General features: G+C 44.3%; 1 protein-coding gene across 6 annotated transcripts in view; it reads left to right on the top strand.

The window, feature by feature from the left end:
- Nucleotides 1–13,976, top strand: part of CACNA2D4 (calcium voltage-gated channel auxiliary subunit alpha2delta 4) — a 1,390,363-nt gene that overhangs the window by 1,138,635 nt on the left and 237,752 nt on the right. The window lies entirely within an intron of this gene.

Here is a 13,976-nt window from a genome sequence, read left to right as displayed (position 1 = left end):
AATGCCACTTAAAACTGTGAGGAAAGTTGATTTTCAAGAATGGAGAAGGGTTCCCGACACCAGTTTGTTCTCCTTCAGAGATGTCTGGGACTTGATTGTTCCTAAAATGGAATTCTATTTAGTCGGACCGTTGTTCAATCATGTGGCATGTGCCATTCAAACTTACATAATTTGTGCTTTGTTTCAATTTAATTGGCTGCAGAGGACCTTGTTCACACAGTCAATCAGGGGTGACATTCCCCAAGAGACAAGATGTGCCCTCTGGAGACATGACTACCTTTGATTTTTATCTCCAGATCCACATTCCCTTCGACGGAAATATCATTGCCATCAAAGTTTTGGAGTTGTCCGGGAAGAGGTTTGAGGTGAATTTTATGACTCTCCCCCTTTCCTGAATGTAATTGGTCGAAGGCCCTTTTGGACAGTAGGGTTGCTTGTGATCCAGTATCCACCAGCGCTGATAATGCACATCGACTCTGTACCTTGATGGAAGCATAAAATCTTCCTTCTCCCTCCTCTAGGGAGAAAAGAATATGTGCATTCTGTTCCAGCTTGGCGGTTAACATTTTTATATTGAACTCCGACACTGTGTGATCTTGGCCAGGTTCTTGGCCAAGTTTCTGTGTCGGAGTCCGGGAATCTGAAAAAAAGATTGTGCACCCAGAAACAGGTGGGATTGAGAAGTCCCCTTTTTCCTCCGATGCATGTGCTGCCCCCTTTTTCGTGGATGTAAGTTCCCTGAACCTGTTTGGACAGAAGATACCTCTGCGTTTTCTGGGTCCTCCGTGTGACATTGTTTGGGTTTAAGAGCTACTTGCTCTGGGTCGGTTTCCATACGTACCCTGTCAAAATCAGGATCTTTTGGCACACATTCTTCCTTGGGAAGGATCCCACCTTCTCTGAAAGAGAAGATTTTCTTCTGTGAATCCTCCAGGGATTCTTCTCCTTCGAAAGGGATGATGCAGACTTCCTCCACAAAGTGGGTTGTCTTTGGCTTTCAATTTCTCCTACTTAGCCTCTGTTCTTTAGGTTCCAGTTTTTCGGGGATAGAAGATTCAGGATAGAAGATTCATATTCATGTTCAGAGGTTTCCAGGGGTTTTGTTCTGGTAGGAAAGGAAGCTTCCTCTAGGGCTTCACATCTCTCTTCCACTTGGGCCCCCTCCTCTGGAACCTGTTTGTTGTCTGAGTTTTCTTCCCATCATTGCCCACCCAGGGCATCAGACCCGGGTGTTAAATTATTTAGGGCAGCAGTTTCCAGTTGAGAGTTCTGCTGAGCCCTCAACATGCGACCCAGGTCATGGGTCAATTGTTGGACTTGTTGCTCCTGTTGTGAACTTTTTTCCGGTTGGTAGGGAGGGCTAGATTCATACCTTTGCTGCTCCTGGAAAGGGTAGCTGTCCCTTCTCCCAGAATAGCTCAGATATTGGAAGTTACCCTGATAAACGTCCATCCTAGGTCTTCCTTCACCCGTGTTCGAAAATCTATTGTACTGAAAGCGGGGAGAGGGAGGAGGATTGTTCAGAAAATTAGGGTTTGAAGGGTATCTGGCAAAAAAGCATAGGTTAAGGGGTTGAATATGACTTCCCTCCTGAGGCAAATTTGGAGAGAAGTTTTGAGGGAGGTTTCCTGGGGTGGTACTTACTTGATTAGATCCCCCCCTTGTGCCAGGGGTGTCCATATAAATCTGGATATAGGTCTTGTACCTTTGTATTTTAGACTTACATAGGTGGCAGGGTCTGAAGGGTAATTTGTCTTGTACGCTGCCTGGCTACCACCCGATAGGGTTGGATCTGAGGGTCTTCTCTGCCTCTCGTTCTGCTTATTGGCAGGAGTGTTTTTAGCCCCCCCCCCGTCTCCAAGTCTAATGAGGGAGTATTATTCACCTCGGCTACCTTTGCGGCGGGAGGTGTGTTTGAAGGTTTCCTTTTTTCTGGACCTCATTGATCCTGGTGGCCTGTTCTATCACCCAATCCAGGGTCCCACACTCTTGGAAATCCCTTACTAATTGAGTCATTATGTATTTTGGGAGTGCCTGAAAATATGTGTTCATGAACTCCCTGCTATTGATGTTCATCTGCCTATAAGTCTGTGCAAATGCTCTTTTCAGCTCCTGCACAAACTCTCTAGGTGCTTGGTCTTCCCCACACTGCAGGTTATATGCCGCTTTGCGGGCCTCCTCCAGGTTCCTGTGGATTGAGAAGTGTTTCAGAATGGCTGCCTTATACATGGACCATTTCTGGTGCACCCGGTCCTCCAACCCTGCAAAAAAGCTGGAGTATTCAGGGGAGAATGTCCACTTAGCAAATTCCATGCAATACCCATAATTTTTAATACCAAATGATGTCATCATTTGGTCATAAAGCTCTAGATGCTCCCATACCGAGTATTGTGCATTCTTATGGTAGGGAGTCATGAAGATTTGTATGGCCATTATCTGCCGAATTGGGTCTTTCACCAGACCTTTCTTCTGTTTGGCAGACTTCTTTTTTCACTGCACCCAAGTCCACTCCTCCTCTGATGCAGAGCTGCTACTGTTGGTGGTCCATTACCTGTCCTGTAAGCGCTCCCTACCTCTATGAGACCGGGAATACCTCCCAGAATTACGGGGTCTGAACTCTTCTCTCCTGTGGTGCTGTGGGCTCTATGGGTCATTTCCCTTGTACTCCCCTTTTCGCACCGGAGAGTACGCATCCTCCTCATCCCTCCTTCCAGGGATGGTGGGGAATTCCCCCCACTTCCCTGATTGTATGGAGGATTTTAAAATACTCTTTTGAAGCCTAAACTCTGGTCCTTCTCTTTCTGCAAAGCAGATCAGACTGTCCCTTTTTAACTACATTTTCTGCCAGTCCATCTCCCTGATCTTTTCATCATAGGAACCCTCATGGTCAGAAGTACTTGCCAGGATATTTTTAAATTCCAAGAGACCACTGGTCTGGCCACCTTCCCTTCTACTTGGTAACCCTGAACCCTCATCGATGTTGCATAAGGACTGGCCTTCTGAATCAGTTGAACTAGCCCTGGTTGAGTCCAGCTCCCTCATGTTTCCTTGTTCTTGAGAAGTGGTATGCATGAAGTTAGCTGCACTCTGTACATCTGCGGTGGTGAGTTGGCTTGAGGTCCCTGTTAATGAGGTAATCACTCTCTAATGAGAGGATGCTTTTCCATACCCTGACTGGTCAGGGTGCTTGTTTGTATTTGGCTATTTCACTTTCCAACCTCTCACATTTGTTTGTCTCAGTCTGTATCTCTTGGTATACAGAGGACCGAGTTTTCAATTCTGACACCAGTGCATGAGTGACTTCTAACACTTTACTTTGTGCCATTAATCAGTATCTTAGTCCCTTGTTCTCTTCACAATTAAACTAATTTTCCTTCTGAAAAGGCTTGCATCATCTGTGCATATTCAGAGTGTTTCTTTTTCAGGACACTAATCTTTTCCCCTTGTGCAATTGTGGTCTGTGTTGCCTGCTCTAGGTCAATATCTGCTTGCCTCACATGTTCCGTTAATTGTGCATTTTCTAGCCTACTTTCAGTCAGTTCCTGAGAACATGACTCACTTTTCTGCATGTCCATCCTTAAATGACGCACTTCCTGAAACAGGGCACTATTCTCTTGACTTAATTTGTTATTTTCTTCCCTGAACTGCTCTGTATGCTGTTTCAAGATGTTCAGATCTTGGTGCATCTGATCAAACTCACCCTGAGAATCAACCCCCTTAATAATTAACTGGCTGTTTTCAGCATTCAATTGTTTTACCTGTGATTAAAATGTGAAAATGTCCTCTAAGCATGCTCTATTGTGAACAACCTACTCATTTAATTTGTGTTGACTTGTGCTCAGATTTTCAACACATTCTTTGTACTCCCCTTGCAGTGCAGAAAATTGAGTCTCTCATTCTACATTTTCTTCCTGCTGTGTTTTCAACTAATCTATTAGCTGTTCAATAATATTTCCTAATTTTAACTCCAAATTTTGGCTCTGTTGCGCTTTTGCTTCTAATTGTTTCAAATGCTCAGCCTGGTTTTGCACAGAGGCCACACTATTCTGGCATCTTTCTTCCATGATCAGTCTATGGAGATACATCTATGCTGTGAGCTGAGCCATATTAATTTGCTCATCCTTGCTGGTTTATGTCATGTAGAAATCTGTCAGGGCTTGATGTAACAGCCCCCCCATCCTGCTACATATCAACATATGCAGAGGTAACCTACTGCATCATTTTGGCTTGCCACATTTCATGTGCTTGTTCTAACCATTCTCCTTTCATAAATAATTTGGAGAGGAGATGTTTCCTGGCCAAATTAATGTATGTGGTGCTCATTTTGAAGTGTGTTCTACCACCTTCTCTATGCAAGTGCAGAAATCTCAACCCTGTTCCTGCTTGGTTTCCACTCACAATGACAACTTAAAATCAATACTGTTTTTTTAACACACCGCCCTAGAACCCAGGGTTCAGGTCTAAATGGCACCTTAACAATGCAAACATAACTTTCTATCCACTGCAATGCGATTACACCCAAATGAATAGTCTGCTACTACTGCACAGTCACAAGTGAAGACTCTCAACCAACTCCCGACTCAAGCTCCCAATTTTGTTGTGGTTTATTAGGCAGTCACTTTCAACTCAGGGAGTTCCTTTCCCCCCCAAGTAAGGTGACACACACCCAAAGCGCTTATACAGATTAAACTTTAGTGAGCCCTCCAACCTGTCTCGCACCACCCCCAGAAAATACCCTCTTCAATCAGTTGCTTTTCTCCCGTAGATTTCTCACTGGCTGATCCGAGGGAAGCCTGTAGTCATCTGCAGGGCACCTGCTTGCTGCTGCACAGGCTGCGCTTCTCACTAAACTTAAAGATGTCCCAGATGACACCAGTCCAATGGCTTCAGTTCATCGCTACAGTCCTAGATACCTGAGTGGGGAAGGCTTTCCCCGCCGAGGAGAGAGTAGTCAGCTTGACAGAGATATTGGATTTATTCCAGAACAATGCCACTCTACCCGTGGCTTCCTTCCTCCACCTTCTAGGCCTCATGGATTCCTGCATTTTTCCAGTGCCAGAGGACAGGTTGCGCATGAGATCCCTGCAATGGTTACTGAGGGATCAGTGGTCTCAGTACCGCGGCACTCTCTCGGATCTGTGTGCGCATCAGTGGTCTATGACCTGTCCTGGTGGGTGGACCGCAACAGTCTTTTGGCAGGGGAACACTTCTGACCTCCTTGACCTCAAACCTGAGTGGTCACAAATGCGTCCTTGAAGGGTTGGGGTGCTCACTGCGAGGATTTGCAGGTGAGTGGTCTCTGGTTAATGACAGACGCCACAGATGGCACATCAACAGGCTGGAGTTACGTGCTATCAGACTAGCCCTGAAAGCATTCGCCCTGTTTCTGCAGGAAAAGCATGTCCTCGTTCTGATGGACAACACAGTGGCGATGCACTACATCAACAAGCAAGGTGGTGTGCATTCCTGCTGCCTCTGTACGGAGGCGATGATGCTTTGGTTCTGGTTGCTGGAGAGCAGGATCTCAGTCTCGGCAGTTCATCTGTCTGGCACAGATAACAACTTGGCGGATGCTCTGAGCAGGTACAGCACCATCTCACATGAGTGGGAAGTGTGCCAGGAAGTCCTACAGCAGGTCTTCACTCTCTGGGGTACCCCAGCAGTGGATCTGTTCGCAACAGAGTTCAACAGGAAATAATAACTGTTCTGCTCAAGGGAATTCCCAGCGAACGGTGCAATGGGTCCCTCCAATTCCCGCCATTTCATGGGTTCTCCAGAGGTTGAAGAGGTTTCGAGCGACCGTGATCTTGATCGCCCCCCGGACTGGGCGAGGAGAACATGGTACTCCGACTTCTTGGATTTGTCCATCTGTCTACCTCACCAGTTGCCGCAGTGCCCGGATCTCCTAACCCAGTCAGAAGGCCGGATACTCCATTCGACCTCAGAATCCCTCAACCTGCATGCGTGGCTCTTGAGAGGATGAGATATGATGACTGGGACCTCTCTGACGAAGTACTTGAGATGTTGCTGGTTGCACGCAGACCATCTACAAGATCTTAGTACACGTGCAGATGGGGAAGATTTGAGGTTTGGTGCAGGGAACGCAAGATTGACCCCATCTCTTGCCCCACCACTACAGTGATGGAGTTCCTTCTGTCACTGGCCTCTGCAGGCCTTCAGGTCACCACAGTCAAGGATATTTGCCAGCCTTGTCAGTATTCAAGAGATCCCTGGATCAAGGTTCATTTTTCACGATCCCTGTAATGGCACAATTCCTGAAAGGCCTTGTAAATAAGCTTCTGCCAACTCCCTTTGTTGCCAGATTGGGATCTTAATCTGGTTCTTACATTTCTGATGGCGGCTCCCTTTGAGCCTGTGCACTCTTGTCCTTTACGGCTTCTCTCATTGAAAACAGCCTTCTTGGTGGCTATTACATTCGCTATGCGGGTGAGTGAACTGCAGGCCTTATGCTGTAAGCCACCCTTCCTGCGCTTTTTCCGGGAGAACGTTTTACTCAGGGTAAGGCCTGACGTCCTCCCCAATGTCGTATCACAATTTCACTTGTCACAGTCCATCGACCTTCCTGTCTTCTATCCTCCTCCTCACCCTTCTAAGCAGGAGGAATGGTTACATCGTCTAGACCCTAAGAGGCTGTTGAGTTACTATATCGGCAGGACAGCTGATTTCAGGAGCGCTGACCAGCTCTTTGTGGCCCGTTAGGGCCTACCCATAAAGAAGCAGACCTTTATCCCATTGGATAATTCTCTGCGTAGATGAATTTTACCAGGCCGCTGGGAAGAAATTTCCAGCAGGCATCAGGGCCCATTCCACAAGGGGGTCTGCGCATTCCACCGCATTGCAAAGGGGGTCCCTGTCTGGGAGATTTGTCGCGCTGCGGCATGGTCATATTTGCACACCTTTGCAAAGCACTATAGCCTGGATGTGCCTCGCACTTCTGATGAGCATTTTGGCAGGGCAGCAACATTTCTTAGTATGACTTTCTGCCCGCCTCCTTCATTACTGCTTTGAAGTCTATCAAATGAGGGATCTGCTGGAGAATAGCAATCCTTTGAAGGAGAAATTACCTTACTGTAATGTTCTTTCTATGGAATCTTCTCCCGCAGATTCCTCATCTCCCCTCCCATCCGTCCACGCTCAGAAAGTGGTGTGCATCTTTCTATTTAAAAAAATATTGACTTGGTGATGGTGCTCTGTCACCGTTTTTTCTGTCTTCCTGCCACAGTCTTAAAACAAACATTTATCTGACACTACTCTTAGTGTTCTTATTCAATTGCTCCTCATTCGGAGGCCTATAATTACTTTGTTTTATTAAAGGGCTCCTTAGCCCGTTTGTACTCTCTGTTTTCCTATGCAGTGTGTGGTGCTCTGAAAAAAAAGGGGGAACTGAGGTTGGGGCGTAGGGCTATGACACCTGACGTCACGGCCGGAGCCGATGACCAAATGTCGAGCAAGACGGATCAATGGTCGACGGCTGGGTCAAGGTCCACTACTCCCCTATTGAAAAAATTCGAAAGCAGCGAAGCTGAGGGAATATTTATCAGACGAGGAATCTGCAGGAAAAGAATCCATACATGAACATTACAGTAAGGTCATTTCTCCTGTACCACCAATAAGCTAGGAACCAGGTCGGTGTACATGTGGTGTGTAATGGCCCCTAGATGCAAGAAATAAAGAGGCCAGAGTCAAGTATGAGGTCTCACCAAATTCCCAGGACTGTACCGAGATGATATCCAACGTAAGACCTATGGAGCCAAAGTAATAAGAAGAGAAATTGAGCCTAAAGCTTCCAAATGCTGAAAGATGCTAAAATGTGCGCAAAACTTCACATGAAGGAAAGCCACGTGGCAATGTATGACAAATTCTTGGAGAGCTGTAATGACATTCTCAGAAACAGCAGTGTCCAGCATCTTAAGTGAAATGCCAGAATTGTGTTTCAAGCCACCATAGTGGAACAAAGCATTTCATCTTAAATAAATAAAATGTCATTTTGTTTTTCCTCCAAAGTAACAATCTGCAAAAGCAAAATGTTCACCAAAGCCACTACAAGTGTGATGATGATGCTCTTATTTAACAGCTGCATGCAAGTGGTGACTTTGCAGTGACACTTATATATGCTGAAACTGTGTGCCTTCTAAGAGTTTATATAAAAGTGAAATGTGAGTTAAAAGCCAATTTGCGGCTGAGTGTGAAAGGCCTTGTGCTGCTTGCCATTTCTTCAAGATGTCAATCTGCATTCCAGGGTCAATGTTGTCCTGGAGATTTAAGCCTGCAACTTCAAACCTCAGTGCCTTCCCTACAAAATACAACCTTAAATACTTTTGAGATGGGAGACATGGGGTGGACCAGAAAAGAGTGGGTCTGTTCTCCGGCCTTTGTGACCCCAGGTTACAAGTCTCAATAAAGAACTGCATTCACTTAGTCATTATCCCTTGGAATGGGTAGGCTAATCTAAACACAGACCCTCTGCTGACGTCATGGGCTCCAGGAGGGTGGGGGCCTAGTCAGATGAGGAGTGAGATTGCACATTGACTACAATGGGAAAAATGCATTTTATTGCATGAAATTGACAATATACATCGCACAATAGTCATTGTGGGATTTTTGGAAAGATGACAGGAAACTCATCATCCCAAAATGATGTTTGTGAGATAAACACAACAGAAGTTATTAATGAAAATGTGATGTGGCCCTCCTTGTGAATTCCAGAGAGATGAACATTTTATAAAACATGCCAATCATAATTCCTATGGTGCCTGTAAAATGCCATGTTTTTCAATGATATGGCTCTGGACCAAATGGAGAAAAACTGTATCTTTGCACAGGAATCACCTATAGACGTCTGACTAGTTTTATGTGATTTGCTGTCAAACGTAGTTTCCAAAAATATATTCATATCGGTCAAGATGTTAAAATGAAGGGCACTTGACATGTCGTGTGATTTTGAGTACAAAAACATTACCGAGCCCACCTGTGGAAGGGAGATGGTGAAGTGCTCTCCTCCCCTGGTGTCCCAAAACACTCCTCTATTCCCTTGTCCTATCAGCACACAGGGGGTTGGGGGCAGTGGGGGCTATCCAATCCCTTTCGCGAGAATCATGACACATTAGTGATGTCATCTGCCCTATGACGAGGCTAACTTGCCTCAGGACCCCTTGGAGGACTCAGCAGAGACCTTGACTGACCCCCTTTTGCCGTCCCAGCAGTGCCCTGATGCTCCCTGATGTCTAGTCCTCTCCTGTAAGTAGAAGCAAACCCCAAAAGCCATAGATTGTATAGGCCCTGTATTCTTTCAGCATTGTCTTATTCATTTCCCCATTGGAAAATCCTGTTGGCCCGTATAGATCCATAGCATATTTATCAAAGTAAATCAATTAATTTCCCCCATTTATTTCACGGGATCAGTATTGTTGGCATTCGAAACCAACCATCTTTTCCCAGTGTATTGTGAGCCCGTATACTCATAAAGAGTTGCCCAAAATAATTAATCCCATTGTGATCTGCAAAACAAATTTGATCCTGTGTTTCAATTATGGGCTGAAAAACAAATTTCCATTTGCATTTCCTTTTCTCATTGCATCTGTAATCACAACCCACAACCAATTTTTCCATTGTGTGCAGACTAATATTCCCCAAAGCCCTGCCTGTCCTTTTGGTATAACAAAATGAAATTACCATTGCTTTCTATGATTTTCCATTACAACTGTGTTAGGTAACTGAAAACCGATTTTCCCATTCTGTTATGACCATAACCCCAAGGCCCTATTGTGTTATCAGGTGTAGCAAATCGAATTTATCCCATTGCCTTTCTGTCTTCCCTATTGGTTCTGTGACCCACAATTCCTAAATCCGATTTTTCCCTTGTGTTCCCCACTCCCTGCCACCGCTTTCCATTGAAAGAAATTGTCAAATTGATGTTTTGAGGGTGAGGGTTGCTGGGACAAAAGGATCACTTTCCTGTCTGTTTGCATTCATTTTCCTGGTGTGCTTTGAACTGTTCTCTGCTTGTATTGGGGTGGGGGGGTTATGGGGCGGGGCTAAAGGCAGCTATTTTATCTGCATAGTCTGGTGTCAGCTCTGTGGTGGTATTCTACTAAAAGGGTATATTTTGTCTTTGTGTTGCCACAACATTGGTGGCTGCTGTAATCTGTTGGTTCTAATTTGCTTAAATAAATGCATTAATACATATCTTTTTAACACACACATGCCTGGTTCCTAGTCCATTGTGGCACTGGATGTTTGTTGAGGTTATGTGCGAGATGGGTTGGGGGCCCTCACCATAGTGAACCAACTAAAAACTCATAGTGATTTGTTGTGCGCCACATTCATTGTAGGGGAAGGAGCTCCCTGACCTGATTGTGACCATACAATAAACGGCGACATATAGTAAGAATATATATTTATGTAAGGTTTCACAAAGAACCACACAATCACCAAAACTTCAACCACCAACACAGTGGCACTACACAATATCACAAATTCAAATGCCTTACACCAATTGACTAACATAGGTTTAAAGGACTTGCAGTTGTTATAAGACACAGGTAAAATGTTGAAGTTTGCCGTCACAATTTACATCAGATTTCTTGCAAATTAACCAATAGGAAACATACAAAACACACAGTGATTGCTTAGTTTGGCACAATACTCCTTTCTCCCAACAACCCCCACCCTCAAGGCATCAATTAGATGTGACCCCTCTAATTTGAAGGCAAGGTACAGGGAATGGGAACACAATAGAAAAATTATTTTGGCTTTTTATTAGAAAGGCAGTGCTTGGAAGAGGAACTCAAATGGGAAAATCGTTTTGGACTTTTTATTTAGGTAAAATGCAATGTTTTGGGATTATGATTTGGAATGCAAGGGAATAAATGGGGAATTTCATTTTTTACCACTCTCACAATGAAAATGCAGGGCTTTCAGATTCTGGTTTGGACTGAAAAAAATGTGTTTTGCGCAATTTGTTTTCAAAGGGAATACAAGGTGTTGGGATCCCATTGTAAATGACCCTATGGGAATTGATTAAATAATTTACTTTTTAGTTTAGGGTGCTAAGGGTATACACGCTTTCACCCCTACTCCTGCTAATGGAGAGCACTCACCAATGCAAAGGTAAGGGTTAAACAGAAAGATTCCAAAGTGATTCAAGGTAACTGGATTGGGTGTTTTTCTATAGAGGGTTGATTGAGTTAACTTTTTAGTTCAATATGGACAGGCCCTACCCAGTTTTGGACCCCCCCCACCCACTGCTGTCACTCACTAAGGTAAAGATATTAAGGCAGGTAGCTCCCCACACAATTGATATCTTTGGGATATATCTACTTACATGGGAGATCTCTGTCTTAGCTCAGGAGGCACATCAGATCCTAGGTCCCTCTTTCAGACAGGCAGCTCACATCTCAAGCCTCCAGCCACCAGCCAGGTCTCTCCAGCCACAGGCCTCTCTCAGATAGGACTCCCAGGTTTCCAAGCAAAGTCCATGGGTCTCCTTTTCTCCCTCCTTCTAGGTAGGCCTTGTTTTCACTTTGTTCCACTGGCAAAGTGGTGCCCCAATGGATCAGGCAGCTCTCCTGGTTTCTCTCCCCAGTTTTTTTCTTGCAAGTCCCTTCTTAGATTGGAAATTGCCAAGCTATAGTGCTGTTGACACCTATATATTATCATAATTCCCACGATACGGATTGGCTAGCTCTCTCCCTTCACCTCCCACCAAAATGCCCACTGGCTGCTGATAGGACCAGAAGTTGGGAGGTATGGGTTATGGAAGCTGAGGAAGGAGGAATAATACATCATTTCAAAATGACCGGTAGTCTTAACACTTTTGGGTTCTGAAAATCTGCCAACGTGGCAACTATCTTAATCATTCAGATAACTACATGAACATACATATTTTTGAATTCTACATTTTATGGCGAGTTGGAAAATACTCATTTTATTTTGGCCCGCCCTTCCTGGCCAGAGCTACAATTTTTTTGCGATTTGCTGCCACGATGAAATTGTTACAAATCTGACGCTTTCCACTTCCAACATTAATTTCTCAGTCTATCACCTCACTCATTTTCCAGTTCCTCAGACTTATGAAAATGCCAGCATTATCATTTTTCTCATAACTCAAGTTGTATCCATCACCCAAAATTCATTTTTACATGGTCCTGAAGGGCTTCAGATCCCATTTAATATGAACCCGGGATGAGCTCAGTGGATAACATGAAGCACTTTTTATTCAAGAAAATATATTCAATGTTAGGTAATGGCAAGGCACCACAAGTGTCCCTGAGTTTCACACCAGCTTCCACCATCTCTTAGGTTTCATTTCTCTTCTGGGACCTGATTAGGACATCTGGCTGGCCCGGTGATCATGCCCTTCCATCCTGGGCTTCAAAGGTTTTTTTGTTCGAAGCTAATGCACATTTAATGGGGAGACCTGGCCTTAAGGTCACTTCTGCTGGCTGACTTATTTGCCACCTTCACCATTCCGATCTACTCCCCTGCATTTTGTTAGCATTTAAACTGAAAACCAGATCTTCTTTTCCTAGAGGTCCTCAGCCAAAGGTCTTGAGGTCAAAGTTTTAGAGTCCACGACCTTCCAGTTCAATGGGGAAAACACGCTACATACACAATTCTAAAATAATATCATTTTACAATGCCACGATGTGTTTAACATGTAACATTTTGTATTACACCTAGGCCTTCTGTTCATAAATACAATCTTTCTTTTCTACTATATTAGAACAGAGGTAGATTCATTATGAATCTCATGCACACGGATAGGCCACAGTTAACATAGGAAACCAGTGTTCACTTTTACAAAAACGAAATAGGCCTTTCTCTTTACATGCTGTGATTTTATATGATGAAAATTAAGTCTCTTTGTTCTGGATAAACGCAGTCTGTCACTTGACTTTATTTCTTACATGTAAGGCATCCTCCTTTTTATCTTCGAAATGTGCAGTGTTTCAAATGTATCTTTCCATGTGCATTGCTGCAGTTTTAAATCTGTCAATGGTGCCTTTTCCCAGTTTACACAAAGTCAGCATCTACTGCACCACATGTTTCTTTTTGTTTGCCTCCATTGGACACAGTTACAATAATACAGTTCTAAGGCACACTTGCCTTCAAGTCGGTGTGTCTTTGTATTTTACTAAAGTTGAACTAGGCCCATTTTTGTTCATTCACTAGGCCTTATATTGGAAAACAATGTTTTGGACTGGCCTGCATTTCCCAATGGGTCCCAACATCAGCCAGCTTCACTCTAACAATAGGGGCCTGGCATGGCCTCTCTATCTCTGACATTTTGGAGCTGTATTTGACCCCACACAGGCTAGTTTCTACAATGGAAAAGCAAAACTACAAGTACCATAATGCAAATAAAATAGGATTATAGGATGCACACATTGCTACGCACAAGAGCCATAGTTAGATCTTTTGGATTATCCCCATCATTTTAATCATGCTCTCCCTATGGCATGCGCCATGATCGGGGTGGTCAGCACCCGGCTACTCCTGAAATGAATCCTGAAGACCTCTCTTTAAGCCCAGTCCAGTGGACAGGAAAGAAATTACAGCTATGTAGGAGGTTGGGAGGAGATATACTAACCTCCAAGAGGGGTAAGGGGGTGATTTAGCACCACTTATAAGCCGAAACGAATGCATTGGAGTACAGGTAGGGCGAGAGGACATATGAGGTGGGACAGCTTGTAGGTGTTGTTTAATTATTTACCCACCCATTGACTGCCCATGGCCATTCTCATCCCTATGGCCATTCCCACCCAATTCCTGTCCCTCCATGCCCAAAACACACCCTCCTAGGTTCTCTTTGAGATAACTTTATCAAACCCTAAAATCAAACTTTGCACTTAAAGTGTCTGCCAGGATTTTTTCAAAATAGTCTTCTGAGGAGAGCCAATGGTTTCATTGGTGCTGTAAATGCACTATTGGGGTAATACAAAAGTCTTAACCAG

Source organism: Ambystoma mexicanum, chromosome 12 (genome assembly GCF_040938575.1).
Source record: "Ambystoma mexicanum isolate Mex_15411 chromosome 12, UKY_AmexF1_1, whole genome shotgun sequence".
NCBI lineage: Eukaryota > Metazoa > Chordata > Amphibia > Caudata > Ambystomatidae > Ambystoma > Ambystoma mexicanum.
This window is presented reverse-complemented; position numbering and strand designations above follow the sequence as displayed.